The sequence below is a fragment of the Varroa destructor genome, unplaced genomic scaffold (genome assembly GCF_002443255.2).
Source record: "Varroa destructor unplaced genomic scaffold, Vdes_3.0 BEIS01000007.1, whole genome shotgun sequence".
In the NCBI taxonomy this organism is placed as follows: domain Eukaryota; kingdom Metazoa; phylum Arthropoda; class Arachnida; order Mesostigmata; family Varroidae; genus Varroa; species Varroa destructor.
The window spans coordinates 29,380,445-29,403,633 of record NW_019211460.1 but is presented as its reverse complement, the minus strand read 5'-3'; the positions used below and the strand labels follow the sequence as shown (position 1 = coordinate 29,403,633).

At 39.0% G+C, this 23,189-nt stretch overlaps 1 long non-coding RNA gene across 1 annotated transcript; it reads right to left on the bottom strand.

Annotated features, from left to right (window-relative positions):
• Positions 1 to 14,340: 14,340 nt before the first annotated feature.
• LOC111254533 (uncharacterized) lies at positions 14,341 to 20,233 on the bottom strand. Its single transcript, XR_002675062.2, has 3 exons — positions 20,067 to 20,233; positions 16,574 to 16,706; positions 14,341 to 15,049 (listed from the first exon to the last, which is right to left on the bottom strand). It is a non-coding gene; the product is annotated as an uncharacterized LOC111254533 (long non-coding RNA).
• Positions 20,234 to 23,189: the final 2,956 nt, after the last annotated feature.

Below are 23,189 nucleotides of genomic sequence, written 5' to 3'. Positions count from 1 at the left end.
TGTGGCAATGCCAATGTCGGCGAGTCGCTATTTACTTTAGATAAGAATCTACACCCCTCGATGATAAGTACATGAAATGCAACTTAAGTAAACATTTTATTCGCTTTTTAAATAGCTGCAAGTTGATTTTAACAGAATTGAACGAGTCAAGTCTGGCTAACAGCACGCAAATAGCACGTAATTTGTGTAGGCAATTATTTTCTACTATAATTCGAGGATATGAAGTCATCGCTTATCTATTATTTTATAGTTACCTTCAAATTCTTCATAACTTCGCGTATACGCGTTGCGCAATAGTGTACATTTCGTGTACGTATTTCCAAGTACATGTACAAGCATATACAACAGAGGGCTGCAGTGGCTCATAAGTACTCTCTTCGGGTAATTTGGGTAGATTAACAAGATAGAGGTTTGACTCTCTTGTCGATCGGCAAGTCCTTTTTCATTCGTTGCCATTTACATACACTTTTGACGCATGAGAAAGGAGAAATGATCAACAGGTGGTGAAAGGGTTGGGGCAGCTGTAAATCTGCTAGCTTTGCCGATGAATGCACTATAGGGCAACGTCCTTGTCGTTCGTTCCAAGATATTAATTATCCCTTACGTACACCTACGCATTAAGCTTGCGTTGCTTGACGTTGGCTGTATGTGACGGACTGGTCAGCAGCCAGCAAAAGGTGCCTATCGGACGTTCGCTATATAAACGACTGAAAAGAAAGAAACGTCTAACAACAAGGCTTCATCTTTGCCGAAGTGGGGTGCAAGTGTAGTAAGACGGAGAAGATCGAGGAATATATGTTAGCAGGGGTAACTGAAATGGCTAGACCCAGAGAGCTGTTTCAAATGCAATAATGACTCTTTCCCCCTTTTTCGAACCATCAATTTCCTTTTATGAAGGAGTAAATTTCTGTCGAAGCTAGCCGTCAGAGTACCCCAGTTGCTGTTTGTTTTTTCTGTAGACATGGTGAAATAAGGAAAAAAAACCGATTTAATTTTATCCTTGAAAGTGATAATTATCTAATATGAACGTATTTATTATATAGTGGCACGCCGTACACCTACTGTATCGTTTTCCTTTGCGCAGGGGCAACTCTCACAATTGAAGCATCTGGAAAAATTATGACAGATACAGTGGAGCGTTTATTGGTTTCGACTCATAAAGGTACCCCAATTCTGTATCTCTTAAAAAACACCGAGTTGAAGTTGATTTACGCCTTTCAATAACCACACTACACATCACCGCGTTGCGCAAAGCCCCTAACTAGACGGAACTGCGTAAGGTGATAGGCTTTTAACTTTTCTAATGATATATGAGCGACGGTACTTTGATCTACAGAAAAGCACCTTTGAACGCCATGTCTGCTTCGTTACTTGGAAACGAGAATCATCGTGGAGCGCATGAATTAACGAGGGATTTACCAAGCTCACATTATTTGGTAGAAATTTTACAAAGAAGTATAAATATTAAATCTTCCAGTGTTTTCAGCAATCCAACACTGTATATTGGTCGGTATCACAAAATTCAAATTTTGCTGTGTTTGAAGTATTTACCGGTAAAATTTTTAAGCATACCTAGGAAGTAAATTGGTCGAGCGAATATTGAGTGTTCTCAAATTTAAATGGATTCTTATAAAGTCGAACTAGACAAAGTTCCAGAGAGAATAATTTTTCCTTCAAATTAACCCCCGTACCTTTTTAACATGTAGATATTGGGTGAACAAGGCATTTTTACCCACCGTCCAAAAAATGTGACACTGTTAATAACTTGAATGAAAGCTTACGCATTTATGTACGGCACATTACGGTATATATATTAAGATATTTCTGACAAATAAACACCGACACGAAACGTAACTCATAGCACCACCTCACTCTGTAGGAAGAACCTTTTTAGTAAAATGACGAATACCATGACCTGATTTATGATCACAGTGAAGACGATGCTGATACAATTCCATTACGCCACCGTTCCGACACTTTCTTGTATAACGTCTATATGCAACTGGTATTAAGTAGTCTCGCGTCAGTAGGCGCCTTGGGTTTGCCTTACTCTTCGAGAATCCATTACATTGGGGTTGAACTCCTAAAAAGGTTACGGCGATAGAAATTTAGGCACAGCTTGACACACTTAATACACCGGGTTCCATTCATGGGCTGTATTGTGAATTCTGGGTGCATTCGTGATAAGCCATATACAGTTCATATATTTTGTGAAAGACGTTTCTACAAAGACAAGGAATCTCAAATCAACTATACCTTGGCCTACGATTAGTCTTGTCTACTTTTATTAGATTTTCAATAGTCTACAGCATATACGCCAGATTTCATCAGCAGCTGTCTGTATATTAATTTACTTTGTCATTTAACCAAAAGTGCCAGCATCCTCTTGTTATGGGAAATGTTTTTGGGTTCGCTATCTGTTACCGATTATTGCCACCGTATGGGAATCGAAAGCCTCGTAAATTGCCGTAAAAGCGGCTTTCTTTTATAAACAAATTGAATCTTGCAAGTGATAAGAAAAAGCAACGGGTTCTCAATTTCAAGGCAAGATCATTTTTACTAAATAAGCAAACGTACTACTTCTAACATAATTGGTCGAAAAATCACCATAAGACTTCACTAGAACGGATAACAATGATCAGTTATATCATGGACACTGAAACCATATGGGTATCAGCGAGTATTACTCGGCTGCAAAAAAACGCATCGAAGTGGAAAACGTTTACCAAGTGTAATACGAGTTTCAGAAGAGCTAGTACAAATTCAATGCACCAAATACAATTCAAGTCGATCTTAGTGGAAGCTGTATCAGCAGGCTATATGTAAGGCAGTAGGCAACGAAGGGCTCGCAAGGCTTTACAGAATATAAATACAGGTTGGTGCATCGATCTGCGTGCATTTAAATGAAAATCATTATCTTTATCCACACAAGTTGTGTATATGTGTGTCGTTGGCAGTAAGCACTGAAATTAAGGCAAGATCTAGGTACCCATTGTTAATCGCCTAACTGGGACCTAGCTTGTTGGGAGTTCGCTGTTAGATGATTTTTCAGGCTTGAGAACATGTGCGGGTAGAGTAGAGCTTTCCTTTTAGTTTAATAACTATTAAAATCATTATTAGTAATCAGTCAAATAGGGAAAATGTTACATTTATTAAACATGTTTTTCTAGTCATTTTCAGATAAAATTACGTAAAACCTTTTCATCAGAAACGGAAACCTGGGAGCATTCGCGCAGATCCGAGAGTCTGCCCTTTCGTCTAATACCACCTAAATATCAAGGGTATTTTAACGAAATACAGAAACAATGTGAAGTAAAGGAATAGATATTCCAACTGTTGTGCTGATATGCTCAGTAAATGATGAAAATGCTTCCTTTACTAAGCTTTATCACACTTCATACGACTGACAAAGAAAAACATGTACGTTTTTTCAAGAAGCCCGAGGCAAACTGATGCAACCTTACGTTCTAAGTATGAGTAGCTACGCAAGTAAAATCAAACCATCCGAAGGTTGGTCGTATATTGCTTAACTGCCTAAGCAAGAGTGCGGTGGGAAATCAACGTTCACAATAAGTCACTTTAAGATGTATTTTAAAAGCACTGTAACTATCTTTTAAATAAAATTAAACAGAAATTGTTTACAAAATGACGACGTTACGCCAATCATTATCTATTTAAAATAGTCTCAATATCATACGCTACATAGTGTGGTAGTATCCAACTAAGCATATGTAATTGAAGTGTATTGCAGTTGCAGTGTTGGCCTATACATACCGACAGCCGTGAGGGCTTTATAACCGAGATTATTCTAACGGCAGGGCATGTATACTTCATATGAAAGGCTCTCATACATCTCTCTTGTTACGTCGTATGTTCCCCTCATCTTGCAATAGAACGAATATAATTCCATGACCTTGAAATAACTGAAATCCTGCCGTTTATTGAGGGTTGAGAATCTGTAGTAAACCTTCACGGCTGCCAGAGTTCGTTCCCTCACTATAACCGCTAGGTAATTCCCGAAGGGGCATTCAAATGAGAAGTGAAGCCTGCCCATGGCTCTATTGGCGAGCAATCGCCATTACCTGCGGAATGGGTATTCCTATGTTTATTAATTTAAAACTAAATTCTACTAATGTGAACCACTTTTAATCCATCCAGTAGTCATCGCTATAGGTGGCCTCAGTTATTCCCATCAAAGTCATTTCTAAACCTAACTCAGACCTTACCAATCCTATCTTGATCTAAACTACTTTATGTGAGGTGAAAAAAATCATATTACATTATGACATTGTACGTGTGTATGTCAGTAAGATATATTACGCAAGAATTTATTCAACCAAAGTTGTTTTGAGGAGGCATCAGGTAATACATGATATATATGTATATAGATAAAGTTCTAGGAAAATCAGAACAAAGGTGGCTAGTACACGAAAGGAATTCAGTAGATAGTTTATAGGCCTCGTTTCAGTACAAACTTAACGTCTACCGAATATCCAATGACTATTAAAAACAGTAAAATAGAAAAGAAACTGCTCAATTTGACAACATTTGCTTCTCGAGTGAAGTTGTATTTATCTACATGCTTTGTATCCAACTTTTACCATTTACCTAATTTTCGTTTAAATGAGAGTATCGGTTATATGCTTTACAAGTTAACATTTTATTGCGGTGTCAATGCAAACGTTAAAAAAGGAGCGCTCTAACACAAATTCAGCCAGATAGGAGTTTTCCTTTGGGAACTAATAACTAGTCAGAGGTACGTCCTGCTCTTAAGAATGAGAACGTGCACCCTTTTACAAAATCCTTGCTGATTTGGTAACAAAATAGGTTTCTTTATTAGTACTAGCCTTAAACGGCCGATACGGACTGAATTGTGCAACTTGTTTCAGAAAGCTACTTCGATCTGAAGAATCACTGAGGGTTGCCCTTGCTCACTGCTTCTAGTTAGGATTTCGCTAGCCGCCGACAGTTCATCAAAGGCGTTTAACCTAGGCTCAATTTTCAAAATAATTTCTCTATACAGGTACAAAAAAAGGAGACGAAGCGGTCGTTAACCAGCAAACGTGAGTTGCTGCCCAACAATGTGATTTACCTACGCATGCTTGATTCTGATCCTATTAATAAACACGTTCCTCTATGGCTTAGTTCATCGCCCACGATGGCTCTACAACATGTTCGAGAAACTCCGATGCAAGCTTACGGATCAGAATGGAAAAAATTAGAAGCCTGGGAGTGAAGGACAAAACTGCTGCATAAATTTTTCTTTTCCTTTTGTTATTAAACAATTTTACTCCGCCTGAATATCCTTAAGCTAGTAATCTAAATGCGTGCTGCGTAACAGCATCTACAAAAGTAAATACTAGCATTATTAATATAAGCATTGTTCTGGACAAACGACAATAAGAGGCAATGTTCATCTTCCGAAAGCGACGCTCTTTCCCTCTACACGAAGCAGAAACAGCAACAGTCAAGATTTGCCCCTCGTGCCAAAAGCGTTTGTTCAAGCTTTAAAAAGTCAGCAACGAAAGTGAGTCGCAAAGGCCGAACTGAAAACAAAAATACTACTTGACTCATAGTTAGCGGAAATATTTGAAAAGACAAACCTTTTTCTGTTAAATTCTCAAGAGCACTTGAATCGTCAGCCCAAATCGCCGGAAGCCCGCTCTCCGATTTGGCCCAACATTATGCAATTTATCAGCGGATCTATATTTTCTTTTCTACAATGGCTCTTTTTACCATATGGACAACGTTTTGTAAAAGTGCCTTTATGTTTACAATTATTTATGTGCGGTATTGCCGTTAGGCATTCCATCAGAAGGCTGGTTCCCAGTACGAAACGAATCCTGTCTGTGCCCGGGTACGAACCTAGACCACAACGTGTCCCGAAGATTAGGAAGCGAATACGTTATCCACTAAGTTATCATGAGGAGTTTCCAGAAGCGCCTACGTTTCCTGTACATAAAACTCTCTAGAGTATTTCATTTCCTTATGCTTACAGGTGATATCTATAAGCTATTATTCGCTCTATATAATTTAGTCCGCTTGAATATCGATGCAAGATATAATAAGAGGGAATATGTATTTACGATTGGTTGCTCTATTTCCTGTGTAGATTATGGCATGCTTAATCTTATATGTTCATGGCCGAAGTATTGCCACCAATAAGCAGAGAATTGCACGAAGTAAGTTGGAGAAGATGCCATTCCAGGTGCCATATATCTCCGTTCACATGTCACAGAAACACCATTAGACCACATAATGGTATTTCTGTGATCTGAGTGATTACTGATTCCCAAGTGAGGTCCTCGTTTTGTTCTGGTGTTCTATCTTCGATCGACTACGGCTTTATTTGTTCGGGCAACTTTTTTTTTCCACGGATACATATACTGTTGAGTTAGTTTTCTAAAAATTTGCTCTCTGCACTATTTTAGACCTGATTTTCGGTTAGTTGTATTTGTGATTATGGTGACTGACGCTTGAGTTTCCCGTAGACTTACAGCAATAGACGGAAACCTATTTTTCAGAAAAGCAATGTGCTTTATTTATATTTGTTGCTGAAAATGGAGGGAAACTTTTTCTCAACACCCGCGAGACGTTCCAATCGCCTTTTAATCAATTAATCCGATTAAAAGGCGATTAAAAATGTGTTAAATTCGCTTATATTTATTTTTTATTTACTTTAGTGTAGGAAAAATGTTGAATTTCGTATATGGCTTTCTTAAAAAAACTTTTTTCCAAGCTTCCACCAAATGCGTACTGTCGGAGGGCTATTTGCTCGTTCCGTAAGGCTGCTATTATCGTGTTGTTTGAGTCAGAAGATTTTAGCCTGACTTTCAAGGAAGGACTTGTCGTATAGTAAAAATAGTATTTTTAACATATCTTATTCGTCTCACGTCGAAGTCAAAAAACGGCCATATTAGCTAGAAAAAGCGGTGGCGCCCTACGAGTGCTCTATAGTTGACACTACGATTCAGTAGTGGTTTTCACATTAAGAATTAGGACATCCTTTGCCTAAGTAATGCACTCCACTCAACGTCCCAAGTTCAACGAGAATAAACCTGAGCCTCTTTCAAAAAGGCCCAATTACTAAATGAGCTTTCACTGAGTGCCAAGGAAATAGCCTTGAACATCGGAAGCAAGTACGTGTCTCAGATTCACGCTTTTCACCCAACAAAACCCATGTTTGCAGCTCGAGGTGAGCTTAAAATTTTGCAGTCAAGACAAAATTATTACAACCTTCTGAACAAAAGTAACAAGAATAAAAGTGAGCTCTTTTACGTATTGCAGTAATCACGAAGGGAAAGCGACAAGCAGGACCCGAGATTACATATTTATCAATAAAATTTAAAAAAAAAGCAAGCATTTATAAAATCAATGAGTGTTCTTTATATATATATATATAAATCTTTTCGGATACCCATGAAACGAGTATAAACAACTCTCTGAACCTGATCTGACTAGAAACCAGTTAAAATCTTACTTTTTAACCATACTCTCTTAGCAGATTCTAAACATCATAAACTAGCTCTATATTTTTTCTTTCAAACAATCCGTTCAATAGTTAGCTTTCCCGAACTTCCGTTTTTCACAGAGGCAAAATGTGTCCAATCGATTTCATTAATAATCTCTTCTGGCTTCATCAAACGTTGCATTTCTATTGCCTGTGAGCATTTTTACGCGCGTTCATGTTAACTACAAAATCGTGCACTTTTCACTGTTCTTTTGATTTACGATTACCCTTGTTCGCTGTCTAACAATAGCCGCTTATTTGGCCCAACGCATACGTGTTTTAGCAAATCTCGCAGCACGTTAAGGCACGCTGATATCGTGTCCGATCGAGTTCTATAACCTGTGCTGAGTGCGACACAGACACTACATAGATGGTTCATCGATCATCTTGCGCGGGGAAAAAGACGAATTTTCCCGATCGTTTCGATCCGAGCGACGGCAGTATCTGGTTGAGTAAACTATCGGCACACCTTGGCTACCGCCGCCGCTACATATGCTGCTCACGGTGGACATGAATTGGAACCTTAAACTTGTACAGGTGCGCTGTACACGTCGCGGCGATATGAAGGATGTTAACTAACGTGAATCTAGACTAGGCGTATGATTTCTTCCTACCCGGCGACGACTACGCAGGCTATGTTCTATCGCAGCCAAGGTCAGGTTGACTGACAGAATTTTTCCGTTCGACGCGGTGACATAGCTATAGTCGGCGTTAGGAATGATCTTGCAGTATTCATGGCCTTACATATTTAGACTTATCTATTAGAAAAGCAAGTGCTCCCTCATCTGAATGGCTGTTCGCTATCTGTTGGGCATCAGGGGTTAATACCGCTTCGGTAATCGTAACTGCCACGTGCTCATCTAAATAGCCCCGGACCTCAAAACTTAGTGTCTTATTTGTTGAAAATTACTCCTCCGTAAGAGGAATAGTGTCGATGTGAACCAAAAGAAAATCCAAATCACTGAAATCTTCAACATCGATGCGTCTACTGAGGACCTATTGTTACCGACGCTGCAAGGATTATGATAATCCCGTGAACTTCAAGGCGTTTTTTTGAGAAAGCATATCCCACATGCAAAGCCGCAGATGAACACACACGTTACTGTACTTCCAATAACGCTGAAAGTGAAAGAAATTGTATACAAGTTACACTGCTAAGTTGTTCTACATGGGGCTTGCTTCTTAGATCTGTCGCATTTAAATTCATATTCATTTGGACCTAAACAAAATGGTGTTTTAGTCTGATTTTCAAAAAAAAGTGGTAGTCACAAACGACCTGTGCGTAATAAATGCAACATTGAAATCGTCGCGAATAGAATCAATAAACTCAGCATTAGTGGTACATTTTTTACTTATTTGATAAATTCAAATTTAGTTTTTTTTTTAAATTTTCTTCAATAGAATATCCTTTGTAGTCCCTAAATGAACTGAATATTGAGAAATATTAAATTATGATAACTTATAGATCCTCTCTGACCGTTACGCGATCCTCTGAAGAGACTATCAGCTTGCCTGAGGCACCGATTAGTGGGAAAACAGGACTATCATGGCGCCGCGAAACTCATAGTGGCAATGACGCATATGAGAGGTTTCATGGTTAGTTTGGGGTTCACCATCTCCAAGTTTCAGTAAATCTCAGCAAACTTCGTAACAGCAACTGGATATATGTGTCCATAAATAGTTTAGATAGGAAATTGAACCAAATAATCACAAAGTTTTCCCGAATATACAATTCGCAGTTAAAGTACGATCCGTTTGAGAACCTCCTCCAGGGGATTCGTTGTTTCCCAGTGAATTCATCTCAAAAAAAAAGCCTCTGAAACGACGCCCCTTGTTGTAACAGTTGTAGAGACTGTTGTGAGAAAATTGTGATTGTAGAGACTGGATTAGCTTGCTACCGATATTGTGGGTTGTTGAGTAATAAATTAGTAAATAATGATATTATCAACAAGGTTACTAGGAACTGAATGTTCCGAATTAACAGCATGACGAAGCGTTTCATAGCTGACTGTATGATGTTCTTAACTTATCAAGAATTGCCTTGTCTACTTTGTAACTATAAGTTTATATTTGACAAAGTCAATCGCAAATCGCTATTGAATCAAATGGGCACATGTTACGCGTATGACACGCATGTGGCTTCTATCATGCCTATAAGAACGATCGGTTGAGTCGCCGATTTTTTTGACGCATTATCGCCTGTACCTTAAGACGCGTGCACTATATTCGGCGTCAATTTTGGTTTGTAGGGTCGAGTAAAGTATTTAGTCTATTTGATAATACCCTGATCGAGCAAGAGGGGGTACCGCGGCACCTACTCTCATATTCCATATAATTCAATTTTTTAGGCCACACAGGGCTCATCCTTAAACATTTCTGGCTGAGCGCGGGCGCCATATCGGGCTGCTATCATTTGGAATATGTGGAGTATTTAAAAAAATGACTACATACCCTCTGGGCGACATGCATTCATGTTATGACCAAATATTGTATGATCCAATGAAACGAGTCGCCACATGATTTTCTGGATAAGACGTCGAAAATGACACACGAACCTTAAACCGTGCCTATGAGCTTCTTAAGCAAGTCTGGAACTCTCTAAACTAGATGACAGATATAATGTAGTTATCCGAAGTTCCTTTTGAGAGTTTGTTGCGCTTATAACTACAGAGATACCTAATCCTCGTCTTCTGCATCCACTGACATGTTGAAATCAAAGGTTAAAGTTTGCACTCATCTTATTGGTTTTGAATCAGCTGTCAAGGGTTGAAGGGCAAACAAATTCGTCTCTTGAGCACTTGAGGCTAAACGGTCAATAAACACTGATTTCTAAGCAAGTGGTAAACAAGCATCTGATGGGTGTATTCTCTTAATAAAGGCGGTGGTAAAGTTAAAATGTTATTTAAACAATATGCAGAATTGAAGGAAAAAGATTCCCTAGGTACGTGTTTACCTATACGAGAATGGAAAGGATATAAATTTAACGTATCATCTGGCAAATCATTTATAATATGACCCTCAATTACATACCTAGTCATGGAAGCCGTGCTGAATTTTTTTAATGCTTTTTATTTTTAGTAGCTTGATTGTCTTGTTCCTATCTAACCTTAGGAAGCAGGTTTGCCTGGAAAGCTTTTGTTTACGGATTCGAAGAGTCCCTCTTATCAGAATTACCTGTGCCTCATGGATCTGGTCGACTTCCGAAGGAATATCTTTTCCAGTGAGTTGCTCTGCAAGGACGCTAAACGATGGACAATTTAACTTTGGACATTAATTGGACATTTAAATGGACAATTCATAAAAAGCTACAAGCTTTATTGGCTATTTACTGGCTTAAAGCCAGTTAAATACAACCGTTTTAATACTACGCTAAAGTATTCTGTTAGAACTCGTAACCCGTTCGCTCGGGAAATCTGTGCCGCTATTTCTAATGGTAATATTAACACACCTCCAGTGTACGCCAACGTTAGCGTTCGAGGTCCTAGTTGTAAGCCCTTCATCGAAATTGAAGCATCTTATAGCACTAAAAAAAAGACAAGCCTTTGTAACAGGTTGCAGCCTTAGTTTTTTGTGCTCATAAACGGAATTCGTACATAAAAGGTATAGTAACCATTAAATATTAAACGTTTGGTGGCTAGGAAAAACCACATTTACCTTTTACATGTACTAATCTGTGTCTACTTGTATTAAACATAGTCGTTTTTCATGCGTTAGGTACATATTCACACATCCCACGTAAAATAACGACACACTAATTATAATAATAAACCGCGTTTATTTTATGTGAGTAAAATGCCGTAATACATTGTTATCGTCAACCTGAACATGGAGAAAATCTAACCAATTCTAACTTGTGTTTTGTGACTTGCATCTAAAGAAATGAATTCTATAATTTCGTAAAAACATCTCTAAAGTATCGTTATAAGACGACGTCAGTTTATTAGGCGTGTGCGTACCTTTGCATGAAGAAAACGCAACGTTCTATGTGCGGATGTAGAAGATCATGACCTTTTCACACAAAAATCACAATTAAGCTGTTTTCGGATTGCTTACTTTACCAACTTTGCCGAGATATTTTAGCAAAACGTACGTTGAAAGCCCTTTGGCCTAAAAACCGTCTGTATGAATATCGGGTCAACGCTATTGTATACACATATCAATATTGGCTTGTTGAACGATGCGATTTTAGATCTCTGCTGTGGAGGCAGAGCGTCAGAAATTCTCTCACACGTAAAGCTTACCAAGTGTCCTACATGTCAAAATGAGTACCAAGTGAAGAGTCAGAGGATAAAGCGTGTACCGTTAGGATTAGTTTTATATTTTAGGTAAGTGCGAAACTCTATTATGGTAACATGGAAGTGTCAGACAGGCAGTGTTTCGTATAAGGCAGCAAAATCATTAAACGGTAAATGTCCGTTACAACAAACAGGAAACATGGAATAGACACTGCTGTTAGACTTCAGTAACACGCAATCCTCCTGTCACGATTGCCGTACAACATTCAGTAGAATGTTAAAGCATAGAGATATAGATTTGAATATTACCCCAGAAAAAAAACACTCATAGGAAATTTAAATATAAAAACTATTCTGTGCTGGGCAATAAACCTTGATTTCAATAGTTAGAAGTAGAGCCAAAGGAAAATGGAAATGTCAAAATCTACCTTCAGAAATATAACAAACATCAATTTTCACTGAAAACAATACCATTATTAGAATTCGCCATTACTTAGTAAGTTATTGTTACAATAGGAAAACTTCGTACAGAACATTTTGACATCGCTAAAGCGCAAACCCTTATCATGACGACAGAACTTAGGATGATGATAATGCAAAAAAATTGATTAAGCTACACAACAACCCATATGATAGCACCGGCTGGCGTACATTTGGGAAAAAGTGAAAGTTCCATGGGGATGATTACAAATAGATTATATAGCGTAGTCACGAGGCACATGCCTACGCATAACAGCCGATGCCACTATTAAATGGCGCAAAGTTACCCCACTGAAATCAGCTACAATCAAAGGAACTATGAAATGTCTAATGCAAATATTGGTGATGTGTCTTAGATATCCGAAAAAACTGCGTGAGATGACAGAGCTCAGTTCAGAAATCTTCGCAGGTACGCACAACAAAAGAATATTTGAAGAACGCTCGAAAACTGCCACATTGGCCTGCAAGAAAGTCTGGCCAGATAAATCTCCCTACCAAACAAATAAATTCGTCACCAACAGAGATAGCTTCAGGAAAAAAACTGCAAGAAAGCAACTTAGAGTTATTTACGATCTACAACCCCATCGATCGAGAAGTCATAATGTTATGACATTACACGTAGAAGAGCCTGATCTCATCGATACCATGAATCACGTCCGAAGATCACGAGAGAACGAATCACTGGTAATTAGTACAACGCTTATCCATGGCAAAACCTCTACTCAAGATCGAGGACTGACTACCAATTCTAAGATGAATGCGACAGAGCGAAGGATACTAAAAATGCAATTGAACCAATATTTTAAATTAATTAAATAAATGAACTGACGAAATTTACTCGTATAAGAGAATATTGGATCCTCATTTATGAATCTATATTATCAGACAAATCTGAGACAGTTTGAAATTAAATATATTATGCAAGCTTAGGTGTTAGACGTGTTCGTTTTTATTCTTTAAAACACTCATTCCGCCACTTTGACAAGTTCCGTCCCCGAACCCGATTTCTCTCCCGAGCACCGCCGTTCGCCTGCTTGGTCCCCTTCCACCTGGCCATAAAGGTTAAACCACGTCTCGTCTATAACGATCGTAGGGCCTAGGCTGTTATCTTGCTGTATAAAGTTCCGCAGAACTATGTGTGGAATATACAACATGTATTTGGTCTGAAGCAGCGGATCAACTTTTTAATCTGTCTTCATAATTTTCAGTATTAGGGTTGTAGTTCTGTGACACACTACATGAAATACCTCCTTTGACCGACAGATACCCTAGACGCCTTCTGATATTTGCTTCCGTGGAAAGCTCTTTCGAGTAACGATACATCCTCATATATCAGGTCACCCCCTTGCTAGTACAAGAATACTTGAAGCGTTTGTGTCTTTCTTACGTACTTTTTTCCATCAGCTCGATGCATTCGCGTCTACGTTTGTGTTCCCATTTTACCTACACTTGTATATTTTCAATGTTTTTCAGATAGTTAGTGCATCACATTCAAATCAGTAAACAATCTAAATTAATGAATTGCAACCAAAAGCTAACGACAATCTCTACAGGCTAACTGCGCGTACCTTTTGCTAAAAAAGCTTTTGCCTGAGAATGAGAAAGTACCTGTCGCAGAGTGGAAAGCCATCATTGGACTATTTGTATTAGCTGTGGACACCTGTCGTTGAAAGCGGGTTCAGCGGCGACGACGACGCCGCTCGTGGCCACACAGCTCTTGCTGCCCCCTTTCGAATTTCTGGTCTTACGGCTGTTCAACGTAATATTATATTGTTCACTAATTGGCCCATAGGGTTATGTGTCATGGAAGCGGACAAAATGCGGTTTCGTTAAAAACCTGAGTGGCGCACATTAAACTAGTACATAACTAACGATGTATTTATTTACGACGAGAACAGCTAAGTTATTGTAAACGAACTCGATGAAAGTTCGTCACGTAGGAGCGAACAGTTTCGATAGAATCATGATTACTTATGCTTTGAATGAAATGAACCCTATCTATTGGAAATGTCAATGGTCGAAGCATGCCGAGATCAACACTCGACAAAAATACTTCCAGACGACACGCAATTTTCGACATAAGAACAATGCGTTAAACGTTAAGACGGACAAACGTTATGCCAAAAATGATCGAAATCAACGTACTTTTTATTTGAAACGAAAGTATCTCGGGTTAAATATAGTAGAAGGCTCTATTATACCAACTGCCACTTGGGTCGCCAACTTGCCACGTATTCGAGATCCGGTTTTGTTTAAACCCTCAGTTTGAGCATGTTGCTAGTTCGTTCAGGCCGCGTAATCCATGCTTTTGCATACAGAATATATATTTTTATCAATTGCGGTCGCAGAGCCTTAAAATGCCTTAACACATATATATATATATATATATATATATATGCAAGTTTTAATATTGTCGTTTAAGGTTCCCAGCTTTCTAATTAGTACTATACATCCGGTGAAGGCGGGCGTCCAACTCAAGTTTTGTAAAAATACATAATGAATAAGTGAAGGATGAATATTTAATGAAAAGCTGGAGAGAAAGAAAGCTATACGGGTGTAGTGTATCTTGGGCAGAGAACCCACGAGATGTGCGCTTCCAAGAAACCAGAATTTTTCAATGTGCACACCTTTCTGATATAGGGATAGCATGGTAACAGCCGTGAAGAGCGAACAGGTGAATTAGTGAGGTAAAGCTGCTTCAAATTGCAGTATAACACTGAAGTGATTAGCTTTAACTTGCGGCTCCCTCAACATGCCATGAGTTCCGAATTCGAAAAAGTTACAACCGTCTACCGGCAGATGCATCAGTCGTCTATGAGGTTTCCTGTAAAGCAACCAGACGTGGTCAAAGTAAAGTACAGGTACTCTAACAAAGTCCATGTGATAGCTTAGTGGGTAACGGATTTGGCTGCTATTCGGTTAGGGACACGTTGTAGCCTAGTTTTGAACCCGGTGTTACTACTTATACGTTTATGATTAAACCTATCGCGTTTATTAAACGTAGAAGTATCGATATAAAACGGTGTGCGTGTTGGGAGGTTTCGAATTATACGCGAAAACACCCAGATTATTTTAATGAGACTAGTCGGTATCCAAGAAACGGTAAAGTTAGAACGTCCCGGTCGCGGCGATCTTTGTGCTGGACATCGAAAAACCTAACTATCTGCCACGGTATCCTTTCACGATATCGCGACCACATAATATATGCGGTGCTTACCTTGGAATGGGACTTCAAACAATTGATCAATCAATCAATCAGACCCATTTGGTGATGTTTTCGTTATACCTCAAAGAACTATCCGGGATGGTTTACCCTAGGAGGCCTCTGAATCGTATGTTAGTTACTAATTGCTTGAAGAGAAATAAAAAATTCCGGATGCTGCAAAATGAACTTATCACGACGCTGGTTATAACAGGTGATATTACCGTTACAAGATTGAGCTGTAAACTCGAATCCGCCGATAGTACTGCAACCGTTCTAGATATCCATTCCATTAAGGGGTAACTTTGAACTAATCTTTGAAAAGAGACAGCTGATTAATTTTCTTATAGCTTGTTCTGTGTATTCGTCAGTCATTGGAAGCCACCGATTTTCTAAACACGCAACAAGTATTTAAATACATAACCGAAAAACAGCTAAATCATTAGTTCAGTTAGAAATGCTCAGGTATAGCTAAATGATACATTGTCAAAAAGTATAGTTGACCCAATTTTATGGGCGGAGTAACCGGTCAAACTAAATTTACCGTACAAATAAAAGGGCTCTCACTCAAAAGTAATGTTACAACTTCAAGCCAATGCAATCAAACATGGCTTAGGCGCTTACTAGGACGCAATGGCAAAATCAGCACGGGACAGCATACCTCCAAAAACTTTCTACACTTCTGCTCAGAACACTTGACATACATACGCATCGGACTTGTGACATATAATATAACAACGAAATGCATTCTTGGAAGGAAAAATAAATCAAAATTGGATGTCAAGCAAGGAAAACGACGCCTTTACAGGTTACTTTTCTAACCTATCTATCTGCCTATTGGCATTGACCAGGTACTACAAACGACAAAATCATTCTTGATCTGATCGCGGCTTCGAAAGGCACAGCACTAGCGACCTCACTGCTAATTCTCCATCTGAGTTTTAATAACACAAACATCGCACTTGTGTCGCCGTATGAGAATCACTGTATTTAAACGGAAACCCCTCAGAATTGAAGATAAAAGGAAAGAGTCGGTGTATTGCTGAAACAAGCCCTATACTTACAGCTTAATTCTATTATGCACCATTAGATCTTCGTCTGGAGATGGTTATCGAGATGATTACTATAAACAGGAAATATACTTACGTACATAATAGGTCCGATAGTTGAAGAGAGAAGCGTGCATTTTTAAAAATGTGAAATGTTGAACAAGGTCCACTAGAAGACTGTGGACTGAAGTGCGTAGTTGAGACGTCCAAGAGATTCTGCCCTAACTGACCTGTAAAACGTGTCGTAAGAGTTCCACATTATCGCTAGTCGAACGGCAAACGCTGTTAAAGTTGCTAGGCGAATTGTAAAACAAGCCGGGTCTAACAAAGAAGATCTATATGTGACACTATTTTTGCGACATGCCACGGAACAGATAGATGGCTTCTCGCCAACTTTTCACAAAATTTTATAGACGCATTACAGCCATATTAGTACCAATCAAGTATTAAGATTAACGAATCATAGATAAGTCATTGCAGCCATTATAAAACGTCAACAAAACGTGCGAAAGGCGCCTGACGACAGTAGCAAACCGTCGAAATTTAACAAATCGACACTAGACGATGAACACTAATTATAGATGGATACAGCCATAAGCTCATTGAAGACAATGTCAGCTCAACAAGCGGCAATAGGAACTTGAACCTGGCTGAGCATTTTTATTACGGAGGATAGAAATCATAAAACAGGTTTACCATTACGGATTGGCCACTTTAAAATCGCGCATAATATTCAAACACCCAGTGTCGTTCAAACTCTCTTTAAAAGTAAAGGAAACCAAAAAAACACTGCTTTAGAAAAAGTCGGGTTCGCAGAAAACATGGGGGAAGTAGGGAGTGAAATTCCGCGGGAGAGAAATCAAGCGGCCCTGGCGTGGTGGAGAACGTGACCAGAATTACCGTGAGTGATTCATATAACAAAATCTGCCACTTGCTCATCCAGCTCAATGTGCAATTAAGGAAAATATGAACGGAATTATTAGCGAGCTCTATACCCTATATTAGTCTAATGCTGATTTAAGTGCGATTGGCGCGAAAATTGAAGAGATCTCTCGGTATAAAAAGTTTCGGTTGTTTCTTTATTGCGCTTTGTACTCCAGTCGCAGTGACCGTAATCGCATGCAAAGCGTACCGATTCTTACGCATCAAACAACACAGCAGTGGTACACTACACCTTGGGTGTCTCTTTCATGAGGGCACAGGTATCGTGAGTCTGTATCTCACTACCACAACAGACTGGATGTGAGCGAATCGATAAAGATAAACATGGCAAATAGTACTTTGCAGGGCTCTGAAATGTAAGGGATTGGGCAGAGGATTGAAGTAAGCCCAGTTATGCCATGAGTCTCATTCTAGGTGATCCCGTTGCAATACCTCGCGGTTCAGATCAGAAGTGATTCAATATACAGTGAGTGTGAGTAGAAGCTGCGAGTCAGTCGCAGGCTGGAAATACGGACGGATTATACGGAGTGAAGTATAAGAAAGAAATTAAGAATTAGTCGATAGTGGTGTTGGCGGAACCAAGTCCAATCGCCTGCGTTTACTCCACGTGAAATAGGCTTTTTCTTGTTATGTTCGGTCGTAAATACGAAAGATTCTCAAGCCCTTACAAAAAGGAACGCAATAACGATCGTATCTACTGAACTTCCTTATGCCAGGCTTCCTTGTCAATATAAAGCGTAAAGTGGAAATTAAAAACTTTAAGGGTTTGTAGGAGATGCAAAAATTCAACCCAGTCTGAACAGAAGATTGCAGATCACACACTACTGTTGGGAAGGAACAACGCATGCGCCCCATAAATATTTCTAAAGGCCTTTTCTCGTTGCCCCTTTCCCCTATGAATAAATAACAATTACAAAAATCCAGCGGACCACGTCGAAGTTATAAAGTTATCTAGCATGATCGACTACAGCCGAACGTTGGTAATGTCAAATGAGCAATATAAATATATAAATGTTACGCTTCTAAGAGGGACTTCTTCTATAGGCCAAGGGATAACAGTGTACGCGCGTTTCTTCAAAGGGTACTGAATCTAGCTTTCGCTTGATGATAGCAAAGATAGATACCGTCCCGAACTGCAAATAAAGTTAACGGCACTGCTAAACCCACCCATAAATTGTCGGGAACGGCCAAACGTGCTCGCTTGCTCGGTTTTAGCGGGCACTAGCCTGCCCTCCTCATCCACGTCACACTGCGGCTGTGGCGCTGAGGTGTATCTCTTTGTCAGAATTGTACAGAAGACGAAACACGTCTTACATTGATCAAGGTTTCTGTTAAAACAGAGTTATTAACAAGATTTTTTCAATGGATCTCCGATTCTCTTCGCTCTACTCAGCGGCTGTACCTCACGGTTGATAAACAGCCTTTCAACGCTCATCGGAACAGGCTTTGCAAAGATACGCGGTGAATGCGATTATTAAGCTTGCAGCCTGCCAGTTGACACAGTTCTTACTACTGCATTCGAGATTTATATTTGCCTAAGAAGAAGACACATCCAGTCAACGTAATATTGCATTGTCCATTAATCGACCTCTAGAAAACTATTTTATGAACAATGCTGACATTAATGACGTAAATGAAATAAAAAATTAAACGGAGCCAAAATACGTTTTCTGCTAGTTTTACGTTTATATCCAAATTGTTGATATCCAGAAACAAATTAAGATTATCAATACTGTTATTCTCATTTATCGCTGATTTTCAGGCTTCTAATCGACATTGTACACCGCTAGAATTTGGCGGAATTCGATCTGAAGTTTTGCAAAGCCTACCGCCTCTAATCACCTATTGATATGGCTGATATAGGTATTCAGTAGTGGTCAAAAGGGTAATCTAAGTGTTTGGCCCTGCTTTATTTGGCCACTATTCAAGCAAGTTTTCTTGAACATTTATAGTCTCTCCGAAATCGTGCAAGACTACAAAAAGGTTTGATAGGTCGAAAAACGGGACATTTTTGCCGGAAGTCGAAACGGATTATGATGCCGACGAGAAAAAAGCGTATGCAAGCATATTGCTCCTGTCTGGTCAACCTTTGGCATGCGAATAGCATTATCCAAAATAGAGGTGATCGAAAGCAATCATCTTTATAGTAAAGAGGAAAAGCTATGCGTAGCACTAAAGAAGTTCATTGACGCACTGTTCCACCCCTCCAAATGTCACGAAATAACATACTTCGAAAACATTTCGACAGTCAATTTAAGTCTAAGGAACATCTCAGTTCAGATCAGTCATTGACTTTCCTCATGGATGACTTTCCTTGAACTTATGCTAGTTCAACAGATAATTCATGAGCTGCTGCTGCTGCTGCTGCAAACATGGCTGTCAACGAACATTTGCCTCGAAACTAAACTTATCTAGATAATTGCCGTTCGGACAGCGATCTAGAGGAATACAAAAATATACTGGAAGGATTAGGTTAGTTCCCATTAGCAATGAAAATTTATATCGATGAACAAGCGAGACCGAGTCAGCGACCATGTCGATCCCTTCTGTAGAGGGGAAAGCACAGCGCGTTTTTGGTTTTGGCGCCATCTAAAAGGTGAATTATCGAACGGAGTTCATCTCCAACCGCGCAGCCGTACATCACATACCTGAACGAAAGTTGAAAATTGTTTGAGATAACTACGCTGTAAATAGGGTCGTATAGAAAGCCAAATACTCCATGCCAAGCGAAAAAAATTTTGATTATTCTCCATTTAAATTGCTATCGTAGGTTGATAAGGAGCTTCGAACTTCAGACCACCGTCGCGCTATACAAACAATTTCGGAACGCCAATAACAAACGAAGAAAAATACAAGCATGGGATAAAGATGTCTCAAAATTCTTGAAAATAGTGGATTTGAATGCAACCGATGGATCTGTTGATTTCTTGAGCGAATAGAGCATTGTTGGATATAGAGCACTGGACATTGCATTGAAAAGGTCAGGCCGTAGGCATATAGAATTTGAATCGAGAAAGGGGAAGTCAGAAGCAGACGACACGGTCAGAATTGGCAATCACCGCTTTCTTATCTCTTTTTTTAGCCTGTCATAGAGCATCTACTTGTTCCGGGCTAATTTAGCAGGGAAACATTAAGACGGTGTCGTGATGAGAGGGCTGGCGCGTAATTTAAACTCGGCTGCAGCAGGCATTTAATCAACTTATTGAGTGTAGATACCACCACAACGTGCTCAATGAATGTAGCACGAGCTCGCTAAACGGTACCTTTAGCAAAAAACTTTAAATATGTAAAATACACCATACTCGCCCAAGATAATAAAAAAAGCTGTTATGATTCTCAGGGATCGACCAGCGCATTCGCATAAACACAGTGTCTAGCACCTCTGCAATTCCCACTGCCGCAGCCGAGAGCCATGAAAAACGTTTTCTAGCAAGTGACGGAACAAAAGAGCAGACAAGAGGCAGATGAATACAAACAACAGGTAAAAACTGATGGTGAAAAGTATAAATTGCAGCGAGTCCAGAAATATAATCATATATAATAAAGAATAAACACAGAAAAAACAGCTCCAGAGCCCCGATTCAAAGCATTCGCCGCGCTCATAACGGATTAGTAATCATTTGAGTGAAAACGTATGAAGCCTCTTTCAAATGAGATGTACGGGTCGATAAAACCCCAACCCTATTTAACGAGATAAGGATTGCAATTGCACTAATATTCGTAACAGCAAAGATGATGGAATTGCCCGAGGGGGTTAACCCGAACCTCAAGCTATCGTAGGTGTGCTTGTATGTGGTAAAACTGACTACCTATTCGGCCGTATATTGTATTTGAATGGAGATAGACGCTTGAATCTGTGGTTCGTATTCAAACGTGTCGCTGAAAGAGGCCAGCAAAGAAAAGTCCACAGACAATGTGTGGCCGCGCTAAATCAGCGAAATTCAACCGTTAGTAGCCATTTGAAACATTTACCATCATTACGTTCGTGACTAGATCACACAAATATACACCATCTACCCTTGGAACAGTGCTATATAACAATTATATAATCAATTATAAACAGAACTATTTTCCATATAAGCATCCTCATTCTGATGGTAGCGCAAATGATTAAATGTAGTTTTTTTTTTCTGTAGATCTTATCCTGAAAAACTGTTCATGAAATTTTTGAGTTTACAAAGTTTCGAATTATTTCTTGCAGTCAAACTAAGCTCTAGGCCAGCTTGTTCTGCCTTATACATTGGCGTAGTGAATTGCTGTTTTCGGTAAATCTTAGAAATCAAAAAAGTTCCTTGAATGGCAGGTTCCACGGAGTAAATTGATTGCAAATATAGTGAATAATAATGTCTATTCAGATTAGATTAGTCCCTTCCAAATATCCGTTGTGTAGACATCATTTGATTTAAAATAGCTTCCTAGCGGGGTCAAGTTAGAACCTAGAATAAAAAATATATGCTAATCAACAATGGCGCAAATCGGGTGTAATCATTCGGGTGTCCCGACATATGGTTTGAAACGTGATAGTAATTCAATGTAGCATTAACTATATTTTTGTACTTAGCCAACGAATTCGAGCAGCTGCTAAAAACTCAAGAGTAAATATAAGGTTCAAATTATACACAGTACATACTTTTGCTTATTACAAGTAATATTTTTTTACTTAGTAAAGGTGAATAAATTTTACTAAATATATAAGCCTATATATCACACTCCTGAGGTCGAGTACTCTTATTCGGAATTCAGCTTAAAGCACCCAGTAGAATGATCGTGATATTCTTTTTAGACCGTGTCCGGCCGTTCAGTACAAGAAAACTCTGATCCGTATACATTTTGCATATGCTTCCCAAAAATATAAAAATAGGCTTCCAACATCGGCGCAAAATAGGGACGCCTGCATACAGAGTGATTTCAAATCTTACCGCCGTTCGACGATAACGATGTGATCTCCTTGTGGATCACATCATTGTCGTCGTTTCACGTCTATCGATATTCTCCGCAGGCTTTATCGCTAAATGTCGGGAGATCGAATGCTTGGACATTGTTGCATCAGCATAATGAGTGGAGGTAATTATACTCTGCTTTCTATTTTTGAAAATCGCAATAACGACAAAATTACTACGCTAACACGCTCATAAAAATGATTCATTGAAATACACAGACAGATCAACAGTCCGATGTGAAGATTCTCAGAACCGTTCAGTCACAATTACTAATAGCTAGCTAGTCTATGTTTATAGAGATATATTATAGGTTATATATAATATATATTATAGGTTAATTTGCGTTAGTTTTGTTTGCCTATCTGTTTGAAAAACTAGTTTGACAAAAACTTATCACTTCTATGTGGGAATAATTACAGTCGTTAGCTGTTAAGGGATGTCGTTTTAAGAATATCAAGGAACCGCCAATTATGTGTGCCGCCATAATAATTTTTGATTGTAAGAAATATTTTTCTAAACCTAACAACAGCTTTTTTTTAATTGAACACCAATTATAAAACCTTTAAGGCCGTAAGTAGATATTTTGTGCGCGCAGGAACGCGGTACATAGGAAACGATCAGATTTGGAAAGGGGAAGTGGTTTAAAGCTAAATATAGCATTAACTAAATATTTACACGAGCTGAATTAAAATATAGTTAACGACAAAAGTGTACTTCTGGGGCAACGAATTATAATGTGATGGCACCATTTTTACGAAATAGTCAAGTTACCTCGTTATCTACCTCGTGATCATCCTGACTCCAACGAGCGCCTCTGCGCTTATAAGAAAC